Consider the following 21,432-nt stretch of genomic DNA (forward strand, 5'->3'; position numbering starts at 1 on the left):
ATTCCCAACTCTGTCCCTTGAAAGAGCCTAGAAAAAAGTTACTTGCCAAGAACATTTGGCATGCTTAGCACCCAGATTTTGGTTTCTAAATGCCATTCCTCATTAAAAAGAAGCAACGACTCCCTGGAAATATGGCTGATTCCAAGGTTGGGAGCAGAAAAAGTAATACATGAATATCTTACTCTGCAAAAGGAAAAGGAAAAGCTCAAAGAATAACGAGGAGCTGACACTGGTCAAATATTTAGCAATTTGAGCATTAAATAAGTAAGGACAGTAATGGGTCTTATCCCATTGAATACAATAGAAATCCTAAATTCATACCCATGAGAGCAAGAACAAGAGCGAGAATGAGAGTGAGGGCACAAGAGACAGAGGAGAAGGAAGGAAAGAAAGAAATTAAAAGTCTGATGAAGAATAGGAGATTAAAACAGCCTCAAAGTACCACCCCACAAATATATGTGCTTGTATTTATGTGTGTGGATATAATACATATATATGACAAAAAGGGAAAGAGTTCATCTAAATTTGAGAAATGTGGACTAAGGGTATGGCTTAGTGACAAAGAAGTCACTAGCAAAGCCCTGGTTTTGGTCCCCAGCATCAAAATAAATAAATGCATAAGCTTGAGAAGATTGGCAAACACCAACCTAATTAGATGATCAAAGAAAGTGTCCTTGGATGAGTCCCTGGGTTAGATCTCCAATATCCCTTCACCCCACCCCCCCAAAATAAATGTTGTCAGTAATGTCTCAGTAATGAAATAAGTTGAAATGCTGCCCCACACGACAGCACCCAACAAGAAGAGTTCTGCATCCTTCTGTGATGTTCCTGCCAAAGACATATAACCTGAACCTCCTTGTGAGGAAATGTCAGAGTCCCACTGAGGAACATTCTCCACAATAACCTGCCAGAACACTTCAAAAGGGTCAAGGTCAACAAAGTCAAGGAAAGAGTGAAGAACTGCTCCTGACTGAAGGAAACTGAAGAAATACAGCAACTAGGGTAAGTGCAATTCTGGGCTATGAAGCCCATAATGGAGACAATTGGTGAAGCTTGAATGGGATCTGAGTATTAGGTGGTAATAACATATCACCATTAACTTACTGATATTGATGACTGAGTGGTGGTTCCGTATCCTTGTTCATAGGAAACCTACAGTATAATATTTATGGATGATGGGGCAATAATGGTGACAACATATTCTCAAATACCTCAGAAGAAATTTCTTTTTACTGCACACACACATTTTCATACCTACATATCAAAAATATCATGATTATGTAAGAGACCATGACCTTGTTCTTAGGAGATACATGCTAAAGTATTTAGGGGTAAAATGTCATGACACCTAAAACTTACTTTTAAATCATTTTGGCAGAGTGAGAAAGTAGCAAAATGCTACCATTTGGTGAAATCTGGGTAAAGAAAACACTGGATTCATTTTTAAACTCTTTTGGAAGCTTAAAAAGTTTTCAAATAAAAAATGGGTGAGGGGGGTAAGTGACAGAAAAGGATGTAAACAATAAAGTTTCCAGGAGTTTTAAAGGATAAGAAATGAATTAAAACCAAGAATTGAGAATCATGCTTTTAATGGTGTTCTTGCCTTGCTTTGTAACATAGAGAAAGAAAATATCCTTGGATTTCAAAACAAAAGACAAATATGAGATAGAATAGGAGGGCTGAACCCAAAGGATCTTTTTTTGCTTTTTGTGTTTCTGAGATTTTTTTTTTCTCTTTACAAACAGGTTATTTTTCTCCTATCCACCAAAGTTGCCTGGGGCCAGCAGAAGCTGACATTACAGGGCCCAGCTGCTTAGCTAGCTTCTGTCCCTTCCTTCATGTCTGGCCACTTGGTTCCAGCTGCTGCCATCCTGGAGGGCCACCAGGCAGCTATAATTGGCCTGCATGTCAGGGTAGAGGTGGGAGCAGGAGTCAGAGTTGGGCCCTCTGAAATCCTGGGCACCAGCCCCAACCACCCAGGAGAGTTGAGGTAGGTAGCAACAGATACCAGCAACTCCCTGGCACTTTTGTAATTTCTCTGACAATTGCCAACCCCATCCACCACTTCTGTGGCTGCTGCCAGGACCACTGATTGCACCTTCACTGTTTCACCAGCCCAACTGGGCCATTATAATAACAGTGGTAGCTACTCTAGAAGCCACAATCCAGGCACCCTGACTTCTACATTTGCTATAGTTATCCCTACAGGTGTCGAAATTGCCTCAAAGGACTCTGTTTCAGTCTCTGCTGAAGCCCTGATACAGTTGCTGCTTCAACCAAGGCTACTCAAAAGGATACTATTCCAGCTGCAGATCTCTGGGTGTCTCCATGGCTCCAGAAATCCCCATTTTGGTTCATGATGAGCACCTTCCCCACTCATGACAGCCAAGGGCAGGCAGATCCAGCAGGCATGCAGGAGACTAGCTTGACAATACAGAAATTTTGCCATCAGCAGACAGATCACTGCCCCATGAGGCCAACCCCTTTCATTTATATTAGCAACGCTCCTCTAACCCTTGGAAAGTCAGTGTGGGAACTGAAAACTACCTTCCTTGTGCTGTACTAAGCCCTAATAAAACCTTATTCATGTGGTTTTAGTGTACCTGTTCCTGTTAAACCGAACAAGCTGAGCTGGCTGCTTGTTGATCTATTGATGTTAAAGGCTACTAGCACTGAGAACTGCTAGCAGGCAAAACTGGTTACACTGAGAGCTTCTGAGAACTGGTGAAAGCTGCTGGAAGTTTCTAGGAGAACTCTTGAGAGCTCTGGAAACTACTGAGAGAGATGTTAACACTAGCCACTGAGAGTTGCTCACACCAGCCAATGAGAGTAGCTGACACTAAAAGCTCAGAGCTGCTAACACTAAGAAAGCTGCACTTTGCCTTTTTGTGATTTATATCTAAATTCACCAAAAGAACCCTCTGTCTAATATAATAGCATGAAAGAGTTGAAAAACCTCCACAACAAAAACTACAGAACACTAAAGAAAGAAATTAAAGAAGACCTTAGAAGATGGAAAAAATCTACTTAGATAGGCAGAATTAATATTGCCAAAACGACCATACTACCAAAAGCACTATATAGATTTAATGCAATTTCAATCAAAATCCCAATGACATTGCTCATAGAAATAGAAAAGACAGTCATGAAATTCATCTGGAAAAATAAGAGACCCAGAATAGCTAAAGCAATCCTTAGCAAGAAGAGTGAAGCAAGTGACATCACTTTACCAGACCTTAAACTATACTACAGAGAAAGAGTAACAAAAACAGCATGGTATTGGCACCAATATAGACTGGTAGACCAATGGTACAGAACAGAGGACACAGAGACTAACCCACATAATTACAGTTATCTTAGGTTAGACAAAGGCACCAAAAACATATATTGGAGAAAATGGTTCTGGGAAAACTGGAAATCCATATGCAACAAAATGAAATTAAACCATGCACAAAAATCAATTCAAAGTGGATCAAAGACCTAGGAATTAATCCAGAGACACTTATTGGGTTACCCGCCCCAAGATGGCTTGGTTCCAGCTGCTGCCAACCTGGAGTGCCACCAGGCAGCTACAATGGTGCAGATACCAGCAACTCCCTGGCACTTTTGTGATTTCCCTGACAATTGCCAACCCCACCACCACTTCTGTGGCTGCTGCCAGGACCACTGATTGCACCTTCACTGTTTTAGCAGCCCAGCTGGGCCATTATAATAACATGGTAGCTACTCTAGAAGCCACAACCCAGGCACCCTGACTTCTACATTTGCTGTGGTTATCCCTACAGGTGTTGCAATTGCCTCAAAGAACTCTGCTTCAGTTTCTGCTGAAGCCCTGATACAGCTGCTGCTTCTCTTCCAGGTCCATTTCCTAGTCTATGCAGATTAAGGTGCCAATAAGTCACCAATGGGCAACTGACAAAACCATTCTAATGGCTGTAATCCAATGAGAATTTGCCTCCTGTCCTAAGGGGCTCCGCCTACCCTGGATAAAAGGCTCTGCTGTAACTGAAATAAACGGACTTCTCCGATGAGTAACTCCATGTCTTGGTTTCAGTTCTTTCATCAGTGCCAAAACCCAGGAGGTCAGAGCCAGGGTGTTTGGCCACATTCCCCCTTTGGGGATTGGAACAATCCGACCCCCAATGGCCATCTGTTGGCACTTTGGACAAGGCATAGTTGGAATCCTCAGGGTTGGGCAGGCCTTTGCCCAGTCACTCTTGACCACATTTAAAGCAGGCACCAGGGGACTCTTACCCCAGAAGGGCAGTTGTCCTTGAGCTTGAAATTTTTGGTGTTCAAATTTTTCAGATCTCTGATGCTTGTGGCACTCAGCGTCCTCATCCCGGTTATGATATACTTTAAAGGCTACATCCAGAATTTTAGTCTGAGGAGTTGCAGGATCCTGTTCCAATTTCTTCGATTTAGGTCTTATATAGGGGTAGCTTTGGGATAGGAAGTGCGTCATCAGGACGTGTCTCCCATCTGGAGACTCAGGATCTAAATTTGTATATTGTTGGAGGGCTTTTGTAAGGCGCTCCAGGAACTTTGAGGGAGTCTCTTCCCTTTTCTGAATAACTTCCTGAAGTTTTTGAAAGTTGACTGCTTTTCTAGAGGCCTTCTTAAGGCCTACAATAATACATGCGGCAAATTAGTCCTTCAACTGGAGTCCAGCCGCAGTATTATAGTCCCAGTTTGGTTCCTGGTCTGGGACCGCATGGGGACCTGCAGGGTGATTAGGATTCACTGCATGGGCCCGAGCCAAGTCCCATACCCTCCTACGTTCCTCAGGGAGTAATGTATTGGCCAGGATCATGTATATATCATGGTGGGTGAGACTATAGGCTTGTAGGACCCACTGAAACTCTCTAATATAAGTCGGGGGTCAGTGGTGTAAGATCCCAGCCTCTTTTCAAGCTGTGTGAGATCGGACAGAGAGAAGGGAACATGGACACGCACAATGCCTTCAGATCCAGCCACTTCACGTAAAGGGGACATAGTAAGGGGTTGACTGGAAGGATTATGAAGCCTGTGAGATCAAGTTGCGGGGGGTGGGGGTGGGCTAAAAGAGTTGGCTGGGGGTGAAGGGGAAAGTAAAGGTGGGGCAGAAGGCTGGGATACAGAAGGTGGTGAAGGACAATAGGGAGTGGTTCATCAACCAGGTCAAAGATACAAAAGAATCACCAGAAGGTGAGGAAACAGGCTTACGGGCAAAGAGGATTTGCTGAGGACTGCAGGTGGAGCAAAGTTGGGGATGGGTATGGAGAAGGGAGAAGGCTTCAACATCAGGGATCTCCTTCCACTTTTTCGAGTGCCCGCAGTAGTTGAACAAGTCATGAAGAATTGGGGGATCTAAGGACCCTTCAGCAGGCCACTGACTGAGATTGTCCACAGGATAGCATGGCCAGTCTTGGGTGCAAAATTTGATTAATAATTTAAACTTAACGTCTGGAGCAAGGGACAGACAGTTCAAATTGGAAAGAAGGCATTTTAGAGGGGAATCATTCAGAAGGGAAGAAGAGGCCTCCATGGTGAGGACAGAGGAGAATGCAGAAAGTCAAGGAGAAGAAACCCAGGACCGGAATTATGGGGACCCAGTTGGGCGTCTCCAAGAGGTAGTTCTATTCGATGGACTCAGTAGAGGGCAAAACAGGAGGAGCAGTCAGATTGTCATTTGAGGGCTCTTCCCAAAGGGCGGAAATGCCGGAGGTCTCGGAGCACCTAGCACTAGGCCTTTGTCAGAGAAGAAAGAAAGGAGGGGGGGGAGGGAGGGAGAGAGAGAGAGAGATGGGAAGGAGGGGTCTGTTCTTCCCTCAGATTTCTTCAGGGTAGGGCAGGGATTGTCTTGGGAAGTGACCTAGGAGACCACTGTGGTCATGAAGACCTAAGTGGGGTGAATTCTCCTCCCACAGCCAAGCATCGGAGAGTTGCTGGATGATCACAGTCAAGCTCTCCTCAATAGCAAGACCAAGGTGGTCACTTCATAGGGGGCACTCACCTAGAGATTGGAAGTGAGCACTTGAGAAGGAGGACGAGGACAAGGAACTCTGGTAGGTTCGAATTGGAGGGGTCTTCAGGGAGAGGTTGTCCCCTTGCACTTGATGATTGACGAGGCCCTGGGTCCTCCTCAGCAGGCAAAAACCTAGGGTACAAATTGATGTCGATGGGCGCTCTCTTAGTTTCCTCATAGATACTGGAGCCACCTTTTTGGTCCTGAGGGAATATTGGGGTCCCACGTTCCCTTCGTCCTCGCCTATTGTCGGGGTAGGAGGGAAGAGCATCATTCCTCACAATCTCCCCCACTTGTCCCATAGAAAAGTTCCCATTCACCCATTCTTTCTTGGTTATGCCTCAATGTCCTGTACCCCTTCTGGGAAGAGATATTCTTTCCACCCTCCGAGCTACACTCTCCATCCATTGCCAATCTCATCCACACCCTCCTTCCTTTTAGCACTTCTGCCTGAAGATTTTACGCTCCCCTTCTGCTCTCAACGTGATACATCAATAGACGCCTACTCTGAAAGTCACTTTCCTACACCTGTACCACTGGTGGATCCCATAATACGGGACATTCAAAGTCCATCCAGGGTAAATTGCCCACCCATTGTGGTGCAGCTTAAGGATCCCTCCTACTTCCCCAGCCAGCCCCAACAACCTTTATTGACAGCAGCTCTCATTGGCTTAGAGCCAATCATAAAAGACTCATTAACCAAAGGATACATTAGGCCCACACATTCATCGTTCAACACCCCCATACTGGTGGTAATAAAGCCCAGTGGCACTTACCGCCTGGTTCAAGATCTTCGCCTCATCAACTCCACTGTTAAACCCATCCACCCGCTGGTTCCCAACCCCTATACCCTTTTGTCACAAATTCCTGCCGTAACCACCCACTTTTCTGTCATCGACTTAAAGGATGCCTTTTTCTCCACACCCCTAGCCAAGGAGTCCCAAGATATTTTTGCCTTCACATGGACTGACCCTAAAACCAGACATTCACAACAATTCACATGGACTGTTCTTCCCCCGGGGGGTTCAGGGATAGCCCTCATATTTTTGGCCAGATACCAAACCCTTCCATTTCACCTGTTCCACCTCTACTCTTCTCCAATATGTAGATGACCTCCTCCGATGTAGCTCCTCTTTGGAGGCCTCAAAGGCTGATACTGTTGGTCTCCTGAATCATTTGGCCAGTCGGGGGTATCGTGCCTCTTCCCAGAAGGCCCAGCTTTGCTCGCCCGAGGTCACATACCTCGGATGTACTCCTGCAGCAGACTGGCAGCTGGATTTTACCAACATGCCCCCAGTCAGGAGGTTCAAATATCTGCCAGTAATAGTGGACACATTTTCTGGATGGGTAGAAGCCTTTCCCACCACAAATAAAAGGGCAACCACCATGTGGCTGATGCTTTACTAACCCATATTATTCCCCAATTCGGGATGCCCACTTCAATCAGATAAGGGGCCCGAGTTCGTTTCACATATCGCTCAGTCTGTCGCTCAAGGACTATCCTTGGCATTTCCACTGCCCATACCATCCACAAGCTTCAGGAAAGGTGGAGGAACCAATAGGAAACTCAAAGAGGTACTCACAAAGTTATCCATGGAACTCCTTCCTTTAGCCCTTCTCCGTCTGCAAGCCCTGCCTAAGAAGCCCTCATCTCTCTCTCCCTTTGAGGTCATATATGGACGCCCACTCCTTTCTCCGGGCCTCACCCCATCATCTTGGCCCATCCCCAGTCGCTACACATTACTACTTCTTTCTCATCTCAGTGCTGAGATCTGGAAACATCAGGACTGTTTTTTTCAAGATCCAGAAGCCTCCTAGATCCCTCTCTCCATGTTGCCTGGCCAATCTGTCCTCTTTAATCTGCCAGAAGACAAGCGTCCCCTACTACCAAAGTGAGAAGGTCCAACACAAGTTGTACTATGTACTCCAACTGCAGCCAGGCTAGCACTCCCTAATAACCAATTAACTCCTTGGGTTCATCTTTCCAGGCTCAAGCCGACCTACGATTCATCTGCACGTGGAGCAGTCTAAGCTCCATCTGTCTCCGGTCGCACTTCTTGAACCCATATTGGAAAATGAACCCCTGGGTCCCTAAGCCTTTCCTTTTCTTAACTCTCATAAGCCTTACTCTATGGTCTCTTCTTCCCCTTATGTCTGGAGATTTTAGGCTAGACAAACCTATACTGAAAAAAAAAAATACTAAAACTACAGCCCTAGCCGCAACGGCAGACTGCCCCCTGCATGGTTGTTCTGACACTGTGTACTTATCCTTACCTGCCTCAACGACACTTATTCAGCAGTCTTTGAGGCCATATCTCTGTTTCCTATATGATCAACAAGACGAATGATGCCGTTGGTTATGGTGAGCCGCCTCTGCCGTTTATGCAGACTATGGTCGCCATTACAAGATGGCGCTGACTCCGCTGTGGTATGTGACAAACAACTCCTTATTTGGGAGAGTTGGCGCATGGTTTTCCAGCACCCTATGAGAAAGTTCCACGTGGCAGCTTCGCATTGGGCCTTGAGATGCTTTATTAAGGCTGGGAGGGGCATCCGAGGGATTAGTAGAAGAAATATCAAGGGCCTGAATAAACCGCTGAAAGAAGATTCCCGAGTTGCATCTTCCTTGCGGGCAAGGGGTCGCGACAGTTGGTGTCCAGAGGTATATGGGGAATGTCCATACTCAGGCCAATTAAACATGGGAATATTCTATGTTAGCCAGATTAAAAAATATAACATCACCATCAAGGACCCATGGGACCCACAGTGGGCTGAAGGTGTCACTGCCTTCTTCTATTGTAACGGGTATGATTCCACCCCCCGTGGAGCCCTCCACATCTCTCAGGAATATGTTTCCATAGGATCTCAAGTTTCTTGAGTGTCCTCTGACATTCTGCATTCAGAAAAGGTTATCATACAGGCAATTTGAGACTCCTCTTCCTCTTCAGCCTCTTCTTCACCCACAATGTCTTACTCTTGGCTCCAGATCCTAACGGATACCCTAACTTTCCTTAATCATACCCTCCCAGGAATGTGCCCAGACAAGTGCTTCCTCTGTGCTTCTCTGACCCAGCCCCTGCAAGCAGCAGTCCCCATACTTCCACTTTAAGTCTTCCAACTCAGGGACAGGTCATGAGGCCCCTTTCTCGGGTCCCACTATGGGAACCCGAGGATTCCCTTGTCTCATTCCACCTTATCTGCCCGTTTGTTTCTTCCAGGCCTGCTATATCATTAAATATAACCTGCAACTCAAACATTACCCTCAATAATAACACCTACTCTCCTCCTGGAAGTTTCCTCTGGTGTAATGGTACTCTTACGAATTTGGCTTCCACAAATGTCTCCTCCCCATGTTTTCTGGTAACAGTGATACCTCTGTTGACTCTCTATTTTCTCACTCCCCTACAAAGGACAAAGCAAGCTGCCTTTTTACCAATACTCATAGGGGTTTCTCTCACCACTTCTCTTGTTGGTACTGGACTTTCTGGAGGGGCTCTGGGTCATACCCTGTGGGCTGTTGAGGATGTCAATTCCCAGTTGGAAACTGTGCTCTCCTCTACTGTGTTGTCACTAGCCTCGTTGCAAAAACAAAGCTCAAGTCACATTGCAGAATCGCAGGGCTCTAGACCTCCTTACTGCAGAGAAGGGTGCAACCTGCATATTCTTGTGAGAAAAATGTTGTTACTACATTAATGAGTCGTGTTTGGTGGAACAAAACATTAATAAACTTAATGATCTGGCGGCAGGCTTACGGAAGGCATCCCAAACCTCTCCTTTTTCCTTCTGGCTCCAGTCACCCCTCTTGGCATGGATGTGGCCAATAATTGGACTGCTCTCCATTATTCTGTTGGCCTGCCTCTTTCTCCCTTGCATGATTAAATTTGCTCAAAATCAGATAGCAAAAATCTCTAACCAATCTTTTAACCAGCTCCTTCTTAGGAATTACCAACTACTGGCCTCAGAAGATCCTGACCAGTCTTTCACCACTCAATTCATGACCTGCTAAATGGCAGATCCATGGAAAACCTTTTTGGATGCCCTTCGCCAGGATGCATGGCTCCTCCCATCCATGAACACTGAGGAGGATTGGTGGGACATGATCCAGGACCTATGGCTTCAGGATACTTTTTTGGACCTGGTCCCATCAGAAGTCTTTAGATTGTTGGCGCTGTTTTGGGGATTAATATTAGGGTTATCCGGTGTTCTCCCCACCCCTTCCTGGCGACACCCCCGCTCAGCAGGAAGCAGTCAGAACGAACGACGACCCTACTCCCATTATTAAACTAAAAAGGGGAGAATATTGGGTTAACTGCCCCAAGATGGTGCCAACGAGGCTTCTCTTCTGGGTCCATTTCCTGGTCTATGCAGATTAAAGCGCCAATAAGTCACCAATGGGTGACTGACAAAACTATTCTAATGGCTGTAATCCAATGAGAATTTGCCTCCTGTCCTAAGGGGCTCTGCCTACCCTGGATAAAAGGCTCTGCTGGAACTGAAATAAATGGACTTCTCCGACAGGTAACTCCATGTCTCGGTTTCAGTTCTTTCAACACTGTGTGTATTAGAAGAAAAAGTAGGCCCAAATCTCCATCATGTCAGATTAGGCTCCAACTTCCTTAATAAGACTCCTATAGTGCAAGAATTAAAACCAAGAATCAATAAATGGGATGGATTCAAACTAAAAAGTTTCTTCTGAGCAAAAGAAACAGTCAGTGAGGTGAATAGAGAGCCTACATCTTGGAAGCAAATTTTTACCACTTGCACATTATATATCCTAATCTCTAGTATATATAAAGAATTCAAAAAACTTAACACATCAATCAATAAATGGGCCAAGGAATTGGACAGACACTTCTCAGAAGATGATATACAATCAATCAACAAATATATGAAAAAATGTTCATCTCTAGCAAATAGACAAATGCAAATCAAATCACTCCAATCAGAATGGCAGCTATTAAGAACACAACAACAATGAGAGTTGGTGAGAATGTGGGGAATGGGCACACTCATACATTGCTGGTGGGACTGCAAATTGGTGCAGTGAATATGGAAAGCAGTATGGAGATTCCTTGGAAAGCTGGGAATGGAACCACCATTTGCCCAGCTATCTCACTCCTCAGTCTATACCCAAAGGACTTAAAAATAGCATACTATAGTGATGCAGCCACATGAAATGTTTATGGCAGCACAATTCACAATAGCTAAACTGCGGAACCAACCTAGATGCCCCTCAGTAGATGAATGGATAAAGAAAATATGGTATAAATACATAATGGAATATTACTCAACAATAAAAGAGAATAAAATCATGGCATTTTCAGGTAAATGGATGGAACTGGAGAATATCATGCTAAATGAAGTTAGCCAATCCCCAAAAAACAAATGCCAAATTTTTTCTGATTTAAAGATGCTGATTCATAATGGGGTTGGGGAGGAGGGGCATGGGAGGATTAAATGAACTCTAGATGGGGAAAGGGGTGGGAGGAGAAGGGAGGGGGCAGGGAGTTGGAAAGACAGTGGAATGAGATGGACATCATTACCCTAAGTACATGTATGAAGACATGAATGGTGTGACTCTACTTTGTGTACACCCAGAGATATGAAAAAATGTGATCTGTATGTGTAATATGAATTGTAATATGAACCAAAATTGTAATATGAACCAAAACCACAGAACCAAAACCCATTTTGCTGTCATATGCAACAAATTAAAATTCTAAAAAAATGCAATAGCAATGTGGAAAAGTTTTTCCTTATGAAGTTTGTGTTATATGTATCCTGTCTTCTGTTAAACTACCTTCCACTCCCACCAGATATACTAGGCCACAGCCAGGCAAGTAACTCTCCCCTAGCACACACAAAAAAGCACCAGCCCTAACTTGTTCTCACACCCACTGGTTGAGCCATTTCAGAGCATCCCTGGTCTATTACCTCTTATCCCCACAGGTCTCCATCCATCTTCATTCATAGAGAGAATCATAGGAGGCATTACCAAAGAATGGCTTCTACAGGAAGGAACCTCTAAAAACCATGCTGGTGACAGCCATTTTATCCTGCAGGTTCTACCTGCATGGTAGACCTTGAACACTTTTCAGGGACACACAAAATGCTTGCAATTTGAGAAAGAAATGATTAACTTGAAAAATAGAAAAAAAGCCTCTAACATCTAGAAACTGGCCTTGGTGTTCTCCTGTTAAAGCAGTTTCACATAAAATAACCATGTTGAATCAAGACAGAACCAAAACCACTTCGTGATTACGAAATTCGCCCAAGCTGAAACATACTAAACCTTCTCCTTATTCCGCATTCTGGCTCATAGAAATGATTGTGGCTGCTTTACCGATTATGTTTTAGTCTCCATTAGTATACTCTCCTTCCAGACAAAGTTTAAGAAGATCACTATCACTATCTAATAGCATACAACCTAAAGCAAAGTCCCATTTCCCTGAACTGCTACCAAATAAACACATGCCCAGATTCTACAATAAGCCCTTTAAAATAAAAAGACCTCTTATCAGAGAAAACGTTTGGCTTTTAGTTTTTTGGGGTTGGCTTATTTTGCTTAGCAAGATATTCTCCAGCTCCATCCATTTACCAGCAAATGCCATCATTTCATTCTTATTTAAGGGTAAGTAATATTCCATTGTATTCATATACTACATTTTTTATCCATTCATCTGTTGAAGGGCACCTAGGTTGGTTCCACCGTTTAGCTATTATGAACTGAGCTGCTGTAAACATTGGTGTTGCTGCATTCTCTGTAATATGCTGATTTTAAGTCCTTTGGGTATAGACCTAGGAGTGGGACAGCTTGGTCAAATGGTGGTTCCATTCCCAGCTTTCCCAGTAATCTCCATATTGCTTTCCATAATGATTGCACCAATCTGCAGTCCCACCAGCTATGTATGAGTGTGCCCTTTTCCTCACATCCTCACCAACATTCGTTGTTATTTGTATTCTTGATAATTGCCATTCTGATTGGAGTGAGATGAAATTTTGTAGTAGTTTTGATTTGCATTTCTCTAATTGCTAGAGATGTTGAGTATTTTTTCATATATTTGTTAATCAATTGTATTTCATTTTCTGTGAAGTATTCTCTGATATGCAGATGTTAACTCACAATAGGAGGTCTAGGGAAGAAACAAGTTACTTTAGAATAGGTAGAAGGGAGTGAAGGGAGGAGAGGGGGTATGGGGGTCAGAAGGATAGTAGAATGAATCAGACATTATTATCCTATGTACCTATGTAACTGTACAACCGGTGGAATGCTACATTACCTATAACCAGAAGAATGAGAAATTGTACTCCACTTTATATGTATCAAAGTGCATTCTACTGTCATGTATAACTAATTGAAACAAATTTAAAAAGTTAAGAAATAAACAAATAAGGGGCTAGGTTGTGGCTCAGTGGTAGAGCACTTGCCTTGCACATGTGAGGCGCTGTGAGGCACTGAGTTCGATCCTCAGCACCACACAAAAGGATAAACAAAATAAAGTTATTGTGTTCATCTACAATAAAAATATTTTTTAAAAAGAGAAATAAACAAATAAGAAAACCCTCTTATTGAGATGCTCCGTGGTTCCTCCTGGATTTCTTCTTTGCTGCAGTAAAACTCAAGTTGCTTACAGATATATTCCTGATCAACTTTGGTTGAAAGACTTTGTGCACTAAAGTAAAGAAATTGGTGGATACTAAGTAAAATAACACTCTGTTGACTTCCTTCATCATGAAGATTTATAATCCACAAATTTTATGACCTCTGAAAATAATGTGTGTTAGATTATTCTCGCTGCATAAGAATTCCCAAGTCTGCCAACTGATTTACTGAGAAATCATAGCCAATTGTAAAATAAATGAGTGGCTAATTTCATAGGCAAATTATGAATTATTATTTGTTTGACAGAACCCCAAAGTTAGAATGCCTGGGACCTACAAAAATTGTACATACTCTGGATAGGGAGGGGGATGTGGAAGGTTTGTTTGAAAAGAGCACTGAACTAGATAAACTGGGATCAATTCCAGAACATCAGAGATAATGTTTTACCCTTGGTGGAAAACAGCAAGGCCAAGAGAAGGAATCCACTTCCCCTTCCACTGCACAGTTAGATGTTTTCAGTAATGATCTCCTGCCAAGTCACAGAGCAGAACTCCTCCTGATTGGCTGTGGTTGGGTCACACAGAACTGGGGCTGCCGTGGCAGATCAGCATGCTGCCTCCTTTACTGATGTCATTCTCAAGCTGTTTGACGCCATGGTCCATCTTTCTTCCTTGTCAGCATCTTTGTAAGAGGAATCTCCTGGTTTCTTCCAGCTGGGCTGCCCCTTCTTTTCCCCACATTCTTTTGGGGTGCTTTTCCATTATTCAGTCTCTCTGAGGCCTGCACCCTGGCCTCAGTTCTTAGCCACATAAACAGACGGGCCTTTCTGACTCTTCACCCTCTTGCCTGTTGGCTAGTACAGGAAGATTCTCTGCTAAACCCAAACTGTCCTTAAACGGCATCCTGTCCTCGGATCTCATCTCCATGTCCCCTGCCACACACATATAAAGTAGGTCAGCCAGAACCCGATGGAAGCCATCTGCAGCAGAAAAATTCTCCTCTAAAGGGAAGTCTCTAGATGAACTTTCTTTTTGCATTTAACAGTCACATTTCTAAGGGGAAAAAAAATAAATAAAACCTAGACCCATAGAATCTGAGACTTTGGGGAGGCAAAAGTTGAACTTGGAAATGGTTGAGCTTAATCATGTCATTTTTCAGATGAGAAAATTGTGGTGCATGGGATTCAAGTTTGTTCAGCAAGTCAAGCCGGATTTTACCTTTCCCCCTTATATCTATTGGTTTTATAATTTTGTAGGAAGTAGAAATGTACTTTTCCCTACCTTGGTGAGAGTTTAAAAATACAAAATACTAAAACAAACTGAAATGGTATATATATATATATATATATTTTTAGGCCCCCACAAAGGCAGTACAGTGTGAATTATATCTTTGTCGGTGCTGGTTATGAAATCACTCTGGAGAGTCATTTCTATAGAGACTGGCAGTGCAGTGACTGTAACTCAATGGAACGCAATTCCACTCAGAACTCACAGAATGTAATTGATGAAAGGAAGCAGCATAAATTACCTTAGCATTCTTCATGGGTAATGTCTCTGTTTCCCACGCAATCTCATTTTGCACACAAAATAAACAAAACCAAATTCAATCTTCCAAATTGTGTGGCTCCACTTGTTTCTTTTCTTTAAAACATCATGCAGCCCACGTCACCCACGGCAATGACTGGGTGAATTAAGTCCAGCACGGGCCACATGGTAGCCTCCATCCCCACTGCCCTCCAGCATCCTGGACTTTTAGCCATTCTTCCTTTCAGATCATTTATTTGGGGCCATGATAAAAGCATAAGAATTAAACTTAAGATCAGCAAACTTGACTTTTATTTCATGTCTGGGCAATTCTAGAGCAGAATGGCAGACTCCTTTGTCCCTCTTTGCAACAACTTGAGCAAAATGGTTAAGCAAAGAATAAAAGAAGAAAGAAAGAGATAAAAAGAAGGAAGGAAGGAAGGAAGGAAGGAAGGAAGGAAGGAAGGGAGGGAGGGAGGGAGGGAGGGAGGAAGGAAGGAGGAAGGGAGGGAGGAAAAGTAAATATTCTATGGTGACAAGAAAAAGTGTGGTGCGGGAAGTATTAGCTTACTAAAATACGTCCATGATCAAAACATCCCCATTTATTCATTGATTTCTCCCAATTCAAACAGAGAGCTGCTATCACAACACTCACAGACATGACTTTGAATTCTATTGGGATGACAAAGACAATGCAGACAGAACTGCATGACTTTGCCAAGGATCTGGTATAACTTTATGGCTAACCTCTGAGAAGGGTGATCCCAAAACCCAATTACAATTTTCCAGGTAATGTGACCATGTGGATATCCTGTAGGCAAGAATCAGTTTTCCCAGAGGTAGGAGATTCTGGGCAATGCCATTATTAATTGCCAAGGGGGCAGCAAGCCTTGGGTAGCAAAGGGAGTCACTCCTCTGAAACAGGACTCTAAGCAATGGAGATAAGGACAAGGTAAGATACAGTGGCAAGGTTTCAGCAAGTGTCTCAGAGTTGGGCCGCAAATAAAGACAAGACTGAAATATAAGGAACCAGAGCATAAATCCAGCAGGAGGTTAGGGGCAGGTACCCAGAGCTTACCCTGAACATCAAGTGTAAGGACTGCACACTACTTCTAGCTCTGCTCTCCTGAAGGGATTAACTGTGCAAATATGCAATTCAGGGACTAAATATGTAATTTTAGATCTCATAAAGGGTTTGGTTGGGCAGGATTTGGGCTGACAACAACAAACATAAACCCCTTTAGTACAGATGCATCCATGTCCCCTTCTCCTTCTCTGTGAATATTAAAGAGCAGAACATAAAATAGAAATTATTTCTGAAATTTTTAGGTGGATCCTAATCATGTGGGTTTGGAAAATGGGAACTAGGTATTTATCATCTCTGTCAATTATAAATTCCAGGTCTATGGGTTTCTCTCTCACTGAAAATTTCCAAGTATCTCTTCCAGTCTTGCCTCCCCCTCCCCACACCAAGTAAAATTTAAGGAATTTAAGGGAGGGAATCAAAAGTTTGGTCTTTAGGAGAAGTGTTTGGACAACTTTAAGGTAGTTTGTTAAAATGAAGTCTATAAAATGGATCTACAATCAGAAGATATTTCAGAGGAGGCTGACAAGGATGAAGAGACAATTCAAGCTCAGGACAGTTGATTCAAGCACCTTTTAAGATAATGTTAAAAGCCCCTTGAATCTGCACAGATGCTTTCTTCTAAATGGCCCCGAGAGTAGGTGTGAATCCATCTTTTACTTTCATTAGTTGTTTTATCCTGCATCGATTCATTCTCCTCTTCCTATTTCCATTTCAGGTAAAATGAATCCAGTTGTTTCTGTCTCATAAGAAGATCAGGCCCACTCTAAGTGGATGGGGCCTGTGGCTAATTCTAGAAATGATTTGCAGCAGAACATTCTACTACCTCTTAAATGTTTTTGGTATCTTTAGACTGATAGAGTGTAACGAGTACAGGGTTCAAGAAATGCATCCCTTTAAAAAGCTCATCAGCATGGTTTAATTTTAACAGAGACAAAGGTAGAAAGTTCATTATTTTTCATTACTTATTCAACCCACATTTACCAAGGGCTTCATATATTCCAGGTAATGTCCTCTGAGTGGATGGACAGTAAAACTCAGTCTTACCCTGGAGTAGCCCACAGTTAAGGAGGGATTAGGGGAGACCAGAGCTGAGTAATTACAACATCCCAATTAAAACACAATCACAGACAGCCTCTGAGGGCATCAATAATTATCTGAAGGCCCAAGAAGGAGGCTTCACAGTGGTGGTAAAGCCAACTATAGGAAGCAATTGATTTTTCTGAAATAAGAGTAGATGTTATAGAGGAGAGAGAAGGGTCCCCCTAAACCCCTTAGTTCTTACCTGGGCTCTTTGGTTGGATCAAGAAACTCAAGTAATATGAGTTGGATAATAAGAGAATACCACACACAATTTATGTGCAGATGTGCACCTTCATGAGATGGAATTCTGAAGAAAAGACCAAAGCACGATGATTTTACACTATTTAGACAAAGAGCACATGATTTGAGGAGGAATCCAGGACAAGTAGCTCTTTCTGAAGTCAACCTTCAAGTGTGTTCATCTTGGAATAATACGCCAATTCAACATATTTTGAGATGGCACATCCTTAACTCCTTCAAATGTGTTAAGAAAAGTAGTAGAGAACTTATTAGCATGTACAAGGCCTGAGTTTAATCCTCATCATCCCCCCCGCCACTTCCCCCCCACCAGAAAAAGCTGTTGGCCATGAGGCCCAGCCTAACACAGCTTATTGTAGGCAGGATGAATCAGTGGGACAGGTGGGGAGACAAGCTTTCCCTCATTGACCCATTTCATTTCATTATGCCATGCTAAGATATATGAATGTTCTGCTTATTTGAATATTCTAACTGATCAGTTAACTTTACTACTGATATAGCAGCTCTTGATTGGTTTTCATCTTTGTGTGACTGGCCCATTTTTAATAACAAACATGGGTAGATTTGTATTGGGCTTCTTGTATCTGAGCAGCCTCTTCTTTCAGTCCTCCTTTATCAGCTGTCCCTGATTCCCTGTAAGGTAAAAATGAGCCTTGGTAGATCTCCCTGAAACCACCTCCTGTTTCAACCCTTCAGTTACTGTGGCTTTTGAGTGACCATCACAGAGGACCCAGCAGGACCAATGATATTACAGGTACAGCTACAGGTATCATTCCTTATACATATATTTCCCAAGAATTGAGGTGTGTGTGTGTGTGTGTGTGTGTGTGTACGCAAAATCAATATGAGTAATTCTATCCCAGGTCTGGCTTTTCATACTTCATTTTTCCAGCCTCTGAGAACTCTAAAAATTTTAAATACCTAGTGTTACATAAGTCAACAGGATGACAAGATGCTAATGCAGTCATTGCTTACACTCATATCACATTCCTCTGTTAGTTTCTTCCCTGGGGCTCCTGCAGTAAGTATTCAGATGCTAAACATTAATTTTTTTTAACAAACAACATGTTCCAGAGTCATTTTTATCTTCCCATGTGGTAGGTATATAATATTCAGCTCCTACCCACTCTAGGCAAATAAAAAGTAATGACGTAAGTTGGTTTCAACATCAGCTCCTTGCACTTGTGAATGCATGAGGAGGGGGGCTTAGCCTTTGGGTGGAGAATGAGGGATTTGATTTGGAATATTCCTCACTCTCCCTTTCTCTAAGGAACAACATATAGTCTTGAACTTCTGAATCCCTTCTCCTCTCCAACTGCTTTGGGGGTGTACTTTGTTATGGAGATGGGTTGCAATGGGTAACTTTTACTGGGCAATGGGGCAGAGACCATGGTAGAGTTGGAAAGGGTTTACTGGGATCCAAAATGGGGGTCCTAGACTGTTGGATTACAAGAGGGTGAGGAACAAATTGATAGGAAGCAAAAATAGCAAATCTTGTAAACTTGTGTTGCATTCCAACTTTGTCACATCCTGTGCCTTCAAGGTGTGGATCAGACTATAATTTTACCCTCATGTGGCACAAATACAGTGGCTGACTCAGTCTTGTTTTTGAGCAAGTTCTGTTCTCTTCCTTTGCGGTGTGTTTAATGGTGCTGCTGCCATCGCCCACCTCTCCAGCCTCTGAGGCTGGTATACAATTTCTTACACTGTCTGCTGACTTCTCAGATGCAAAGTCAATGCTGCACCCTCCCCTTATACTTGGACACTGGCGAGACACAAGATCCTTCCATCATTCTCAAATTCAACAGCCCTGGCCTGAGTCCTAGTTCTGCCACCTACCACTTGTGTGATCCTGGGCAAAGCACCCAAATCTCCTTATTTACATTTTTCAACAATAATATATTCTCCACTAAATAGGGATTTTGTAAGAGATGAAAGAAATCATGATTTTTAGATTGATTATCCCAAAGTCCAGCATAAAGTAGTTCAATATACATGAGCTATTTTTAGTGTTGCTGTTTTACCTTAGGTGTTTGTGCTGCATCTGTAACAATCAACCTTCGCGCTCTGATGTGGTGATTCTGGCAGAAGAAGTGGCTGGAGATGGATCTCCACGGTTAGGAACTTTGCTCTCCAGAATGATTCAGGGACCCAATTACCTGAACTGGACCAGCCATTTCAAAACGGGAAAAGTGGGAATTAGAAATTAAAGGTAAGCAAAAGAAGATAAAGAATATTATATAGAGAAGAATAACAAGAAAAAGGTGGCTGTAACTGAATTGGACAAGCCAAGAGAGAATAATCAACAGTCACGTCATTTTGCTAGGCCTCTGTAGGGACTCTTAGGAGTAGGAGGCATAGAACACAGTATGCGTCACTGAGCTAAATAATTGCCATGTGGCGAAGTGGTCAGGCTCTTCCATTGGTCACTTATGGCTATCAAACTGAAAGCAATTTTAAAAACTGAGAAAAGAATGGAATTGCATTGCTCTGTGACCATGGTGCTCTTATATAAACAAGCCTGGCCATCAAAAATCTTAGAATGGCCATGGTCAGTTGAGAAGTCTTGGATACTCCCAGCCTATAACATCACATAGCTGTGAAGATCACAAATTTAATGCACCAAGTGTCCACTACATCTTACTGTAGAAAGTCCAATATTTCACCTCTTTGCCCTTCCCAAGTGTTTCTGAGACATCCTCTATCACCACCAAGAATTCTTACATATTTCAAAGATCAGTCTTGGTTTGGCTTAACCCCAAGTCCAGAAGACCCAGCTCCAAGCTGACTTTCTATTTAGCTGCGGAGTAGCAGCCTTCTGATGCAAGTCATTTCAGCCTGTTGGCTGCTTTCTTCTTCAGTCGTTGTCCCATGAATGGCATAGACCTCCTCGTAGCTCCACACAGCAATCATTGAGATCAGACCAAATGTGAAAATGGTACTGAAGCTAACCAAAAATAAATATAAGATTAATACCTGGAACACAACTGCAATAGGGGGTATCAAGCCAGTCTTCTATGAGGTCCCTTCCTGTTGAGTTACCAGTCCATTACAGTTTCCAAGGAGAGAAGGTTGTCTTGTGCTTCCTTTTCCTTTGTCTATGTCTTTGTCTGTTTTCATTTGCTATACCAAAATACCTGAGACTGGATAATTTATAAAAGAAAAAGATTTATTTCGACTCACAGTTCTGGAAGATGGCCCTGGCAACTGCTGGGTTTCTGGAGTGGATCTCATGGTGGGAAGAGAAGAACAAGCAGACATGCATGGAAGAGAAGTCACAGGCTAAAAGAAAAAGCAAAAGAGGTCACCTTCTGTGTAATAATTCACTCTTGAGGTAACTAACCCAGTCCTCCAAAAACCCACTCATTCCCTCCAGATAGCATCAATCTGTTCATAAGGGCTCTGTCCCCATGATCTAGACACTTCCCTACCTCCTACTGCTGCTGCTCTGAGAAAAGAAGCCCCAATATGAGTTTGGTGGGGACAAACCATATTTAAATTACAGCAGTCCCCTGCCAAAAAGCCGATCTATCTCAACCACCCCTCAAGGTAACCATTTACCAGCAGATTATGGTGTTTTGATGTGAGAGCTCTGCAGCCTGCTGACCTCCTGGGTCAGCTTTCACCCAGCAGCTCCCTGCCTGGACACAGGTTTAACCCAAGGCCCCACTCAAAGGGCTTCAGGAAACATCCATGTCTTCGTCAAATGGAAATTGATGCTTTCTCAAGAAAGGGCTAATAGTTTTTGAGCCATTTTTTGTTTCCAGTTTCTACTCATCAAGATTTCAAAATCTTAGAGCTAAGTTTCACCCAGGACACTGTTAAAATAGGAACCGCTCTGCTTTTGAAATCATTTTTAAAAAAGCGACGTCAA

The 21,432-nt window shown here is 43.0% G+C and overlaps 1 long non-coding RNA gene across 2 annotated transcripts; it reads right to left on the reverse strand.

Annotated features, from left to right (window-relative positions):
* Positions 1 to 1,572: 1,572 nt before the first annotated feature.
* LOC120883761 (uncharacterized) lies at positions 1,573 to 20,861 on the reverse strand. Of its 2 annotated transcripts, none has more exons than XR_005725958.2 (4): positions 20,742 to 20,861; positions 19,583 to 19,722; positions 5,996 to 6,139; positions 1,573 to 2,420 (listed from the first exon to the last, which is right to left on the reverse strand). It is a non-coding gene; the product is annotated as an uncharacterized LOC120883761 (long non-coding RNA). The 2 variants fall into 2 exon arrangements; XR_005725959.2 differs by having other exon boundaries at positions 20,535 to 20,861.
* Between the last annotated feature and the right edge of the window lie 571 nt (positions 20,862 to 21,432).

This window comes from Ictidomys tridecemlineatus, chromosome 14, assembly GCF_052094955.1.
Source record: "Ictidomys tridecemlineatus isolate mIctTri1 chromosome 14, mIctTri1.hap1, whole genome shotgun sequence".
In the NCBI taxonomy this organism is placed as follows: Eukaryota; Metazoa; Chordata; class Mammalia; order Rodentia; family Sciuridae; genus Ictidomys; species Ictidomys tridecemlineatus.